A 14,289-nucleotide genomic window follows, 5' to 3' on the forward strand; every position below is an offset into this window, starting at 1 on the left:
TGTGTTTGTGTTCCTGCCCCTCTCGCCCCATCTTGTCTACAGCTCCCCATGTTATTTGTTTTATGTGTCGGTTTGTCTTTCTGTGTGATTAATGTTAGCTCTTTCACGAGCCTCGATCTTGTTTAAAAAAAAAAATATATATATATATATATTGTACATTTCCATAGATAGAACGATGCCTCATATTAGGCCATAGGTCATGCAGTATATATGCGCTTAATTTTAAATTTTCGTGCAACAACGATGGGGGCAACTTAAAACTTTAATGGGTTTGTAGGAAATGTGTCACTGATTAAGAATATCCATGTCCCCACGCACAAGGGGTGCTCAGAAATATATAACGAGCAGTTGATGAAAATGCATATTAACAAATGGTACATGAAGTTTATGATGGCTTCCTGGCTTTTTAATCAGATTGTTCAGTGAACATGTTATTATTGGGCTTCATAAATTAATAACGTGCATTTATAATAATAATTTATAATAATAATAAAATAGCCTGGTGTTGGGCTAGCGGCTAGGGTGCTAGCTTGGGATCATAGGATCCTGGGTTTGAATCCCGGTCGATCGCTGAATTAACGCCAGGGGGGTTGACTCAGCCTGTCATCCTTCCGAGGTCAGCTAATTGAGTACCAGTTCACTGGTAATTCCCTGTTTGTCGTAAAAGGCGACAAAAAGGGTTGGCGGCAGGAAGGGCTCCTGGCCGTAAAACATTGCTTCAAAAAGGGGACCAACAACAACAACAACAACCACGGTGCCCGAAAAAGGCCAACCCCCGCTTTGCGGGGAAAAATGGCCTCTAAAGGTGTTTTTTATTTTTTATATTTTATTTATTTATAATAATAATACTAAGAGTATTAATGATAAGAATATATTATTGTTATTATTATTATTATTATTATTATTATTATTATTATTAACATTTATGCGCTTAATCTCGTTTGAGCCATAAGCACCCACACAAACTGAAACATAAACCACAAACTAAACCACACACAACACCAACACTGAGAGAAAAAGAGGCAGGGAAATTGGGAAATACAATTGGGAAATACAATTGGGAAATACAATATTAGATAATAGATATTGTGTTGTAAAATTTTATCTCCAAACACCTCTTTTGTAGCCAGAATATAGTATAAATGCCTTTTATTAGACAGGCATTTAGAAAGTCAACATTTTCCATGACTTTCTGGAAAACTAGATGAAATTAGATGAACTGGACTTTGTGTTGTGTAATATCTCCCAACAAATCTTTTCATTCTCTCATTTGCTTACAATACAAGCCAGCATGCTATAGGAGGGGCGGACATAAGTATTTTTTGCGCATTTGTGAGAGAGGGACCAGCGATGCCGGTTAAAACAACAGTATTTCCATGTTTGTTTACGTAGGATTTCTTTGTAACCAAGCGAATATTTCCTCACTTTTTTTTCCGTGAAATTTATACTTACAATATCATAAAAGTATACATAGCCTCACTATAGAGGCTACAAAGAGATATGAGGTGAATTTGAAGGAAACACACATTAGTCAGGGCCCTTAGGGATATTTTGGGGCCGTTTGGTTCAAATTCTTCCAAAAGCACCAAATTTGGCCCAGATGTTGCCCATGCCATACTCTTTCGATTTTTGACGGGCGCCAAGACGGGCGCCCCCCCCCCCCCCGGGGGCCCCATATTGGCGAAATACTAAATGGCCGCCACCCGGATTAGAGGAAAATCAGTTAAATAACCAAAAGGGTTGGAATCATGTATGATACAACTTTTCAGGGGTTTTCGAGGTCCAGGAATCCAATTATGATGTTATTTTGATGATTCGAGGTCAAGGTCAACCCTCAAGGTCATCTTAAAGGTCATTTTTGAGTCAAACATGTCGGTTTTTGAGTTTTTTGTCAAGATTTACGTGAGGTTCACCATTTTATGTTTCTGGGTTGGGTAATCGAACTCTGACCTTATTTTTGACAATTAGAGGAAATATTTACATGTCTATTTCCTAATTTTCAGGCATATGCAGTTCGTCTAATTACAAAGGTACGGATGTTGATGTTTTATGAACTGTATGCCATATCCTTGTGTTTAATTTTTGTGCGATCATGATCCGGGTTCATGTATACATGATTGTATACATGTCATAAATATGACGTCATAGGTCATGTGACCTGGCGGCCATATTGGATTTTATGAAAACCTTAAAAATGGATCCCTGCCTTCATTTTTCGATCGATTCATTTTGAACTTTGACCACTTATAGTACGCCATGTGATTGGATGCATATCCTAATTATGACGTCATAGGTCAGGTGACATGGCGGGATGGACCGGTATGGTCCCCGGATCATACCGCCCTTGGCGCCCGTCAAAAATCGAAAGAGTATGGCATGGGCAACATCTGCGCCAAATTTGATGCTTTTGGAAGAATTTGAACCAAAATATCCCTAAGGGCCCTGACTACATGAAAGGCTGTTGTATGCACCTGCTTCGCTGATCCCCAGTTAACAGATTTGCAAAAGTTCCTGTAGTCTTTGTCCGCGCCCTCCAATAATGGCTTTAAGTTTAATATCAAATCATTGACATTTATAATTCCCTGAATAACCATGATTCCAAAATTACAGTAAAATTGTACGACCACAGCAAGTTGAACATGATACAAAGTCACTAACTTAGTCTTCCACCAAATCATCATCATCAATCACATGTGCAATCTAACGTTACTTACATAAGCTAATTTTAAAGTCATTCTCAACATACCTTGTCCTTGAGAAGTAGATTCCTTTGCAAATGACTTCTCTTTTCTTCTGATTTTACTGATGTCACAGAAGCGCTTGTAGCAATTGTAGTGGTAGCCGATGTTACTCGACGGCGAGGGCTGAGCCGCAATGCATGTAGCAGTATCGTGAAAATCAATACCAAGCTTTGTTGCAATCTCGGTAACTATATCACTCTCTTTGCAGTCGTAATTCACCCATTTGCTAGCGAAATCGACAAATCGTTTCCACGATTCATTATTGAACACGATGAAGTTACTTTTTGTTGTAGAATCTACGTGCATAACGCAAAATTTTGAAGAAAATGTACGATCCGCCGTAGAACTGCATTCCGTGGGCGCCGCCATCTTCGGTTCGCAGTGCAATGGCACAGAGGCCGTGATTGGATTATTCTGGGATACTACGTCATCGATTTCACTGAGCGTCAAATACGGTAACGCTGATTGGCCTATTTTATCACGTGCATAGACTGGTCAGCAAAATTTAATGTGACATTATTTACCGAAATTATTCGATTTTTACGCTTTTATGAGCAATGTTGAGGATTGGAGACACACATTTTCTGAATGCTTATAATATTTTTGGAATTATTGATCAAGAATAAAGTTGCCCCCAGTAATGTTGCACGAAACAGAGAGTTAGATACGGACGTATTGTGATCTATATTTGTTTGTGGCGTTAAGTTGTAGTGGGTATGGGAATGAAGCCGTTTGATCACTTGTTGTGAAATTAAAACGAAGGATTGTGCTTTTCATCTTATTTAATCTATATATATATAACACAGTTTGTGTGTGTGTAATGTTACCGATAGACTCCTAAACGGAGAGGCTCACGTGCTTGATATTTGGCATAGACATGGCCATTGAGCCTGGGAAGAACATGGCCGACCTAAAAAAACAAATTTCATAATATATTTTTTAACCATATTTTTACCTCAGCGCATTTCAGCGAGGAATATTATGCACGGAATCTGACCGGTGGCAGAGCAGCGCGCTGATTCGCTCAGAGCGATCACGTGATGTTCCTTGCCGCCATTAACTCAGTTACGCGTTCGCACGTATTTCAGAGCGAAAAGCGATTGCGTTTTTTCACATTTCAGCGAGGAACATTGCCATTCACACCACATAGGTTTTTTTTTCTTTCATCTTTACGAGATCCATATTTTTTATTCATATTTACCTCAGTGCATTTCAGCGAGGAATATTATACACGGAATCTGATCAGGTGGCAGAGCAGCGCGCTGATTCGCTCAGAGCGATCACGTGATGCTCCTTGCCGCCATAAACTCAGAGTTATGCGTTCGCACGTAATTCACACGTTCAAAACAAACGAGATCCGCGAAGCGAGTTGGTCGAGTCGTGCTAACCAAGATGGCGACACGGCGGCTTCACTTTTCACGGAGTATGAGCGTTCTATATATTTTCAATTCAGTGCGCCCGACTCGCTCACGTACTTGATTTGTGGCATAGACATGGCTATTGGGCCTTCACGGTGTAATTTGTGCGAGGCTTTTGTCCGAGTGAGCTTGAGTCAAGAGGGCGAATGTACGGGTTGGGAATGTATGGGTCTCCCTTCCCCCACCCGGCAACGCCGGTACTGGAGGGCGTCACAGGATCAGTGAGTCTCCAAAATCCGCTTCGTGCTGTTGCGAAGATGCAGGACGATGTCGCGATTGTTGTGCTGCTCTCCGACCATGAGAACTGCAACGTCATTGTTGACTGGCCCTCCCCTTCCCCCTCCCCCCTCCCTTCCCCCTCCACCCTACCCCCTCCCCTTCTCCCCTCCCCTTTTCCCCCTCCCCCTCCCTTTTCCCCCTCCCCCTCCATTTTCCCCCTCCCCCTTCCCCTCCCCCCTACCCTTCCCCCCTTCCCCCTCCCCCTTTGGAATAAATTTCGAATAGTCGATCGGTGCGCGGGACGCGAACAGCGCGTCAGTTAAAATTTAAATTTTATTCCGGTTGTGAAATCCACGCGGGAAAGCGACCTCCTCTTAACGGATGGAGGAGGTGAGCGGTATGGAAGAAAGGAGAATGGAAGGTGCGTTGAGCCTTCGAAGTGAGTCAGAATTAGATGGGGTAGAGAGCAGGAGTGGAGCTTCCCCCACCGTAGGGACAGCCCCCATTGACAACCAGGTCATAATGCAATTTATTGCACGATTGGAAAATAAAATGGATGCCCAAAGGAATGAAATGAATGCTCAGAGTAATAAAATTGATGGCTTAAAGGGAGAGATGGGAGAAATGAACAATAAAATAGAGGCTCAGAGTGAGCAAATGGAGGGAATGAAAAATGAATTGAAGAGAGACATGAGGCGAATGATTAACAAAATTGATGCTCAGAGTGAGCGAGTGGAAAACAAAATTGAAGGATGGATGAAGGAATTGAAGGAGGAACGAAAGAATGGTACCGATGGGGCCTAGGAGGAGCCAGGGGTGGCAGAAATTCGATCTGAATGGGGGGAGTTAAATGGGACAATAGAAGAGAGTACGACCCATGCAGATGTACACGGGGCTCAGGAGCCGGGAATGGCAATTGAAATAAATGGGGAAGGTAGGGAAGGAAATTTGGAAGGAAATGGGGAATGTGAAAATTGTAATGGCGAATGTTTGTTACATGCTGGCCTGGAGGTTTATCAGGGCCGGGTGGATGCCCCAAAACACCAACCGGGGGAGCAATTTGAATCCTTGTTGCACAGGTGCAATGGTGCAGAGCAAGAGGAGATAACAATAGTGGGGATCCGTGTGGTGGAGCCAGACCAGGTATTTATTGATCAAGGGCTGATGGGGCCAGAAATGATTGGTAATGATGATGGAAATGATTTGATCCAGTGCCTGGAGACATGTGACAGTCCCATGGAGGTCAAGTTTGATCAGGCCCAAAGGAGTTTGGGTGATGAGGTGAGTCGGTCCGAGGAGGAGGTTGAGGTGACCGAGGGGACCCTCACCGTGCATAACAGTTTGGTAACGGAGGCTCCGAAATTGGACAACCAGTTGGGGGAGTGTTTTGGCTCTGGGCTGGATTTGAACATTGGAGGATCGGGAGAAAGAGCCTCGGGAGATTTGGTCCTCATAGGGAATTTGGAACAGCTGCAGGGAGGGGCAGAACAACCTGTGGTAGGGGTTGTTATCTGCAGCTGCGGTGATTGGACACCTGGGGCCAACATTTTAAAAAGGAAATTGAAAATAAAATTTAAATAGGAATGTGATTTGGAGCAGCCTTGGTTGGAGTTGGTCCCAGGGCTGTGGAATGTGGACCAGGAGAGGTCAGTGGAGATGGCCTCGGGCAAAATTTGCCCCTTTCAAAATTTGGGAATCCCAGCCAGCTGGGGGGCTGGGCTGGCGAGATTTGGACGTGGGGTCCAGCCATGGGTGTCGAGGCACGACCTGGGCCCCACACGGGGTCTGGTGGAGTGTGGCATCCCTTGTCTGTCTGGGCGCCGCCCGAGCGGGTGGCTCAGGCCGACAGGGTCACCGGACCCTGGTGGGGGTGAAGACCTCCAGGGGCTCCGAGGTGGTGCCTCACAGGCCTGGGATGGCGTATATTGAGGACCACTAGGGGGAGGTGTTGTGGGTCGTGCTTTGGTGGTGGCATCACGGACGGCCAACTTGGGCCGGATGTGGTGACCACCCGGGCATGCGGCCTGACACCCTCTCCCTGAGACTCTGGGACAGCCAGCATGTGGTGACCTGCCATGCTGTCTTGGTCTGTGGACGTGGGTCAAACCGCATGGACAGGAATGAGATAGCCCACCGGACAACCATTGGGGCATCTGTGGAACGTGATGGTGTGAGAGTGACCTTCCACAGATGGTCCGTTATGATTTATGGACTCTCAGTTTGGGAAGAGAGCCATGGGAATGTGATCGGGAATTGGTAACGAGCCGAGCATATGGGCCATGCTCGGCTGGCATGTGTATGGCAAAGCATCTTTCTTTGGTGAGTTTTGTAAAATGTGAAAAATGTTTGGCATGGGTAATCTAAGGTTAGATGCAAATTTAAGGGTGAATTTTGAAATGTTATGGTGGGCACTGCATAGTCACCCCCATTATTGATCCAGGTGTGTTTAGACCAAAATGTTGTTGGCTGTGATTAAAATTGACAGGTTAGCAGGACACAGCTTTCAACTGGTTGCGGGGGCGATTGCGCCAATATTTTGGACGCGGGGTTATGGGGATGAAGTTGTGTAGTTGCCGGTCAACGTGGTGCTATGGGTGTCCGAGGTGTGTGGACCATGTCTTCTGGGTGAGTCTCCTGGTGGAGCATGGCTGTTGACTGGACCTTGGTGTGGTCAAGTGTGGGTGGGCACTGGGGGCTGCATGTGGTCGGACTGGGGGATGATGTGGAGGTGCAGGGGACGTGGCTGCTGGGATGCCACGCACTGCGACTGTGCCCCCCAGGTCCGAGGCCTTGGGAATGGTGGTGTAGGCAGCAGGTGCTCACCACATTGGCCAGCTGGGGCTGGTGCAGCTGTGTTCCTCGCAGGGGGGCGAAGGATGGATGGTGGGTCGCACCCTCGTGGACACTCATGGGCCATGTTGGTGTTTTGACTGCTCACCTTGTCCCGATGACCCTTGCACGGTAGAGGTGCGGAGCTGTTGTAGCCACAGGTAGTTGTTTAGAACAGTTCACCATTGGATGCGGATCCACATACCTGCCAGTATAGTCGGGACAAAAGTGAAATTTGGTGGAATTTTGAAGGCTCAATGAGAAATTTTGGGATTTGATGGGTGGATGGCACCTTTGGACCTGACCAACCAGAAAATACATGCACATCAAGGTAGAGGTAAGGCCTTGATGGTTACTGTCCCAGGCTTCAGGACTTGCTTATGTAAATTGGGGGACATGTAATTTGGAGTTGGGGGCGGTGACATGGCCGGTGAGGGGGATGGAATGTGTGCCACAGAGTCTTGTGGGTGGCTTTTGTTTATGTGTGGTGGTTATGTGTTTTTATGTGGTCGTGGAGAATGGAAATATGAGTGAGTGGTAATTATTGAGAGTTTTGGAAATGAAAATGTGATTAAATGTGAAACGGGATTTCACAATGGCAGGCCATGGCAACTCTTTTGTACCATCTATGGAATTGTGTTTGAGAATTGAATGGCAGCGGGGGAGGAAATGTGTTTTGGGATCTTGTGTTTGGGGAAGGTGTGTGTGTCCGCAGGTACAGATCAAGCTCTGAGCAGCGATGCATGCGTTCCCCCCTCTGCGGCAATTACCCCTGGCAGCCAGTGGTATCTGGAAATTGGAGCTTCTCGGTGGAGGGTCTGTTTGGGTGCCGTGGGGTAAAGGAGACTCCCGGTGACCCGTGTAGCTGTGCTGAAGCAGGGGGCAACGGAGCCTGGTGTGTGGAGACCCTCACCGGCGGGGTAATGGTGGAAAGGGCTGTTCAGCTGTCACGGGGCCAAGAGGTAAAGGAGGGGGGGGGGGGGGGGATGAACTTGTAAGCCAGTTGACTTGTTTTTTGGGACTGCGGGAACCATAGCCTGAAGCGCCCCCACAATCTTACTGGTGCGGTACCTCCCCGCTGCCTAGTTGAGAGAAATGATGCACACACATGAATATGACATCTATGCCATGGTCCTGCAGGGGGGTGTAATAAGTACGTGTTGGTAATGACTTTGTGTTGTAATGATTTATGGAATGTGTATGAGTGGTTAAGGGGTTGTGTTGTATGAATGTGGGCGAAATTCACCGAGCCATGTCACTCACCTGTAACACCAGAACAGGGCCCGCGGAAATTTAGGGGTGCATTGGGATGGCCCCACAGGTAAGGTTGCACTTGTGGCATCCACCGGGGGACGCGGTCTGTAGACTGGGGTTGTATAAATGTTCGTAGAGTTTCTGAATTTTTGTAAGTTTGACTAAGTTTTGTGGTTAAAGTAGATTTTGCGTGTTGTTTGTTTCCTCCCTCCGCAGGAACGACCAATTAAGATCATTGTACATATTTGCATGATTGTTAAGGGGATTAGCTTGTTAAGGAGAACAGGTAGGAAGTCCGGCTCACTTCCCATAGCCCTACTGATTTATTTCATAGGTTCATTAAGTGTGAGACGGTAAGTGTTAAGACTGGAATGGCAATGCCTGCAGTGAACCGAGCAGGAGCTTTGGTTCCGGGGGGAGGGGGGGGTGGGTGGGGGGGGGCCTGTGTTATGTCGGGGGTAAAGGAATATCTAGAGCCAGGTAGATCTGTATAGGTAACATGCTTCGAGTGTCGCGATAGGGAATCTACCCTGTAATAAGTTCTGTGTTTTAGGCGGTTTGTCGGGGAAGTGTATACCTGTGAACATACAAGGATGTTCGGGTGTTAAATAATTGTAGGGACTAAGATAAACCCCTGTGTGTCAGACCTGGTAATCATTCCTTTGTCTCTTATGGCAACGCACACATATAAACACTTAGATAGGTCCTTAGTGCACACATTAATTAGTTCCCTTCCCTTACAATGACCTTGGAAGAAGACTGGCAGGAAGCCAGATCAGGGCACCGCCGAAAGGCCGCCACCAGCCGCACCACCAGCTGGCCTAGCAACATCATGTGAGACGAGTTGTAACCACGCCCAGGAGGACTGTGATTGGTTGGCGCGGAAGGCGCGAACCTGGAACCAATCAGCGTGGAAGGCGGGAGGAGGTTCGGCAAATAGCGGGAAGCTACGAGGGTCTGGTTGGTAGCGCGCCAGAGCTGAGGTCACACGCAAGGTGATAAAAGGGCTCGCTGGCCGACATTTTGTCCCTCTCTTTGCTCTCTTCGCGTTGGACCCCTTCGTATTGGAGATCTCTCTGTGCTTGAAGCCCTTCCCCTTCTTCGCTTGTCTCTGGTCTTCATTGGCTCTTCCTTCTCGCGTGCTGGACCTTCGTGCTTCGTGCTGGGTGATGTTGGTTTGTCGTGGTGCTTGGAGCGGGATCCGCTGCTGTTGGTACTGGAGCGAGGGACCTCGTGGCGTGCCGCGGAGCGAGTCACATCGAGGCCTGGCGAATCGTGTGAGCGAGCGGATGAAGGGTTTCTTCACGCCGGAGCTTGGAGCCGCGTTGGACGGCAGACACGACTACAGACAAAGATAAGACGCACCACATTTCACAAGTACACGATGAGACATTTCTTTTATTAATTCAGTCCTTTGTTCGTTTCTAAAGTGAGGTGTGCGGGATCCCGATTTAGGATCATTATTCGATTTATCATCGCGTTTCCCTGTCCCGACCTTTATTTAAAATAAACCCTTGCATTACTTTCCATTCCTTGTTAAACCCATGTTCGTTTGAGTTCATTCGCTCTACAGGTACACGCTTTTGCCGTTTCCTCCTCTTCCCTTCTTTCTCCCGTGCTGTGATAGCAAAATCCGTGTTTGGTCGTCGCCTCCATTAAAGCCGTTCGGTCTTCCCTGGTCCCTGGTGTTTACCTTGAGGGATTCACACGACAATACAATACGAATCATAGGGTGTTTTAAAAAAAAACTTACAATCTTTTCATTTTTACTATTCAAGAGCCAAGATTTATGAAAGTTTTTTTTCCTGAAGCAAATTTACCCACAAGATTAATAATAATAGTTGTCATTTATGTATTTAATTATTTATAAAATAAAAAATATATCATTTCGTATCTCATCTTGTTTCACAACAATATATTTATATTTTTCAGTCGTGCGTTTCATGTAATCCTCAAATTCCTTTTTACTACATAATGTGGAACAATTGTCTCTCCAAAAATGATTTACATCTATTGAATTTAAGTTGAATAAAATAAAAGTATTGGCATTGTTTGTTATTGAGCGACAAGGGAATTGAAAGTATGATTGACTGAGATAAATACAATGACAAGAAGAATGTCTCCCTCTTGTGTCGTAGTTATCCAGAACCGTTTGGTTTCTCTCATTAACACAATCATCAAAGATAACAAGATTCTTTTTTGATGTATCTAAATTTTGAGGTGAAGGTATATCATCCGTATTATCGCTGAGAATACAAGTTATGGGATTTGATTTATTTTTACATTTCTGTGTATCACAAAATAGTTGTATTATATCTTCAATGTTGTAATCATTTAGTTTGTTTTTAAGATTAAATAAACCGATAAGGTCTTCTTTTTGAAGATCCGCATTAAAACCTTGTGATAGTAGTTGATACTCGGGTTGAAAACTTGACTTTGTGAAAATTATTAAATTATCATAATCGAAAAAGTTGGGAGTAAGGAGCATCTTTAAAAGCAAAAAGGTTTTCCACATCCACTTAAACCAACTATTAGACATCTTCATGTATTTGGAAGATTTTTGTGGTTGTTAAATTTTATCTTATTTTCCCAAACAGGTAAAAAATCATTCATTCAGAAATTTGGAAAACAAGTCATCCAATTTTTTACAGGATTTTAAAATAAGCTCTATGTTTTATCCTGAGTTCAGGTTTAATTTCAAGATAATCTATTATTTTATTTATACAAAATATATTGTGTTGATATTTCCATGAAAATGACAATCTTGAATAGCAAATAACATCAATCCTTGAAACTTTACCATAATTTTTATCAATCTCTTCCGTTGTAAGGAAAGGTGTATTATCACCCTTATACTTAACATTCATTTATCTTATTAATCTTGGAAAGTAATTCATTTTTGGTGTAATTTTTAAATAGTTATGTTTCTTTTTATATCTTTATCATCATTAGTTAAAAAATAATCACAGAATAAACATGGTTAATGGACTTTTGACTCTGTATTTAATCCCACTCTATTACAAGCTGGACAATTCTCTAATTTATCATATGGAGTATCAGGGAATTCAAGAGGCTCAACATCTGGTATACAGTGCATTCAGAAAGTATTCAGACCCCTTCACTTTCTTCACATTTTGTTATGTTGCAGCCTTATGCTGAAATCGTTTAAATTCATTTTTTCCCTCATCAATCTGCACTCAATATCCCATAATGACAAAGAGAAAACATGATTTTAGAAAGTTTTGCAAATTTATTAAAAAGAAATAACTGAAACATCACATTGACATAAGTATTCATACCCTTTGCTATGACACTTGAAATTTGGCTCAGGTGCCTCCCATTTCTCTTAATCATCTTTGAGATGTTTGTACACCTTGATTGGAGTCCATCTGTGGTAAATTCAATTGATTGGACATGATTTGGAAAGGCACACACCTGTCTACATAAGGTCTCACAGCTCACAATGCATGTCAGAGCAAAAACCAAGCCATGAGGTCGAAGGAACTCCCTGCAGAGCTCAGAGACAGGATTGTGTCAAGGCACAGATCTGGGGAAGCGTACAAAAATTTTTTTTGCTGCATTGAAGGTTCCCAAGAGCACAGTGGCCTCCATAATTCTTAAATGGAAGAAGTTTGGAACAACCAGGACTCTCCCTAGAGCTGGCCGCCCGGCCAAACTGAGCAATCGGGGGAGAAGGGCCTTGGTAAGAGAGGTGACCAATAACCCGATGGTCACTCTGGCTGAGCTCCAGAGATCCTGTGTGGAGATGGGAGAAACTTCCAGAAGGACAACAATCACTGCAACACCCCACCAATTTGGGATTTATGGCAGAGTGGCCAGACGGAAGCCAAACAGTTCAATTTTGGTTTCATCAGACCACAGAATCTTGTTTCTCACAGTCTGAGAGTCCTTTAGGTGCTTTTTTGCAAACTCCAAGCAGGCTTTCATGTGTCTTTCACTGAGGAGAGGCTTCCGTCTGGCCACTCTGCCATAAAGCCCAGATCGGTGGAGTGTTGCAGTGATGGTTGTCCTTCTGGAAGTTTCTCCCATCTCCACACAGGATCTCTGGAGTTCAGCCAGAGTGACCATCGGGTTATTGGTCACCTCTCTTACCAATGCCCTTCTCCCTCGATTACTCAGTTTGGCCGGGCGGCCAGCTCTAGGAAGAGTCCTGGTTGTTCCAAACTTCTTCCATTTAAGAATTATGGAGGCCACTGTGCTCTTGGGAACCTTCAATGCAGCAGAATTTTTTTTGTAGGCTTCCCCAGATCTGTGCCTCGACACAATCCTGTCTCTGAGCTCTGCAGGCAGTTCCTTCGACCTCATGGCTTGGTTTTTGCTCTGATATGCATTGTCAGCTGTGAGACCTTATATAGACAAGGGTGTGTCTTTCCAAATCATGTCCAATCAATTGAATTTACCACAGGTGGACTCCAATAAAGGTGTAGAAACATCTCAAAGATGATCAAGAGAAATGGGAGGCACCTGAGCTAAATTTCAAGTGTCATAGCAAAGGGTATGAATACTTATGTCAATGTGATATTTCAGTTTTTTCTTTTTAATAAATTTGCAAAACTTTCTAAAATCCTGTTTTCTCTTTGTCATTGTGGGGTATTGAGTGTAGATTGATGAGGGAAAAAATGAATTTAAACGATTTCAGCATAAGGCTGCAACATAACAAAATGTGAAAAAAGTGAAGGGGTCTGAATACTTTCTTAATTCACAAGTATGTGAAATATGTGAATTCTTCATCCATAATGCCAATGTCTCATTTAGATTCATCATATCTATATAGTAAAACTTTACTTTCAATAAATTTCATCTGCACTATAATCAGTGCTTTCATAATCATCATCATCTATAAAAACTACTTTCATAACTATCGTTTGAACACAAACTCTCAGTATCATAACTGTCTTCTGTTCCAATAGAGATACTATCATCACTATCATACTCCCCAAAGTCTTCACTTGAATAATGACTCATATTTAATTTGTAGAAAAAACATTACCATCTATATCCATATACTTTTTTTCATTAACAGATTCAACTGCAACATTTTTTATATTAAAGATAATTTTAAAATGGTTCTTAACCACTACTGAATGAAATGTCATTTCACCTGATATATTAACATCCTTCATGTCATCAAGATTTACATCTTTAGGGTTGTTAAAAAATATATATAAATTTCTCCATGCTTATTATTAATGGTTTATCTTCTCTTTCTAAAGCTTCATCCATAATGGTTTTCTTTTCTGATACTTTTACTTTTTTCATTACTTTTTCCAGCTTGAAATAGATTGCTAAAAGTAGAGGTGAAACTTTTGTTAGAGCTACTTTAATTGATGTTCTTCCAGATATATTAAAAGCCCTTCCACTGAAGGAAATTGAAGAACTCATATTATCACTCATAATTGGTTTTATCCAGTAGTTGTTATAATTATCTTTATTCCATTTTACATCCTCGACATATTTTTCAGTATATTTTACAAATGTAGAGATTGAGCGAAACTTGTCTTTTGTGTCTTGATACAATGTATTTATTAAGTAAAAAGGTTGGTGGGTAAAATGGTCTTAAACCTTAAAGTCAGCAAAGAGACTGACTAAAAAATTGAAAAATAAGGTATTTCACTCTAAACAGCCTCCTTCAAACAGACTAACTAAAATAAGTGGTTTTTAATGAGATTTTTCAACAAGAAAATTTTATTTTAAACGAAAAAGTATCCATAAATTAGCATGAGATTTTCATCAAATTTTTTTAATTTAAGTAAAGTTTTACTATATAAATATGGTGAATACAACGTATTGCGACGTTTGTAATCGTG

The sequence above is a fragment of the Myxine glutinosa genome, chromosome 1 (assembly GCF_964187855.1).
Source record: "Myxine glutinosa chromosome 1, kmMyxGlut1.1, whole genome shotgun sequence".
Classification (NCBI taxonomy): domain Eukaryota; kingdom Metazoa; phylum Chordata; class Myxini; order Myxiniformes; family Myxinidae; genus Myxine; species Myxine glutinosa.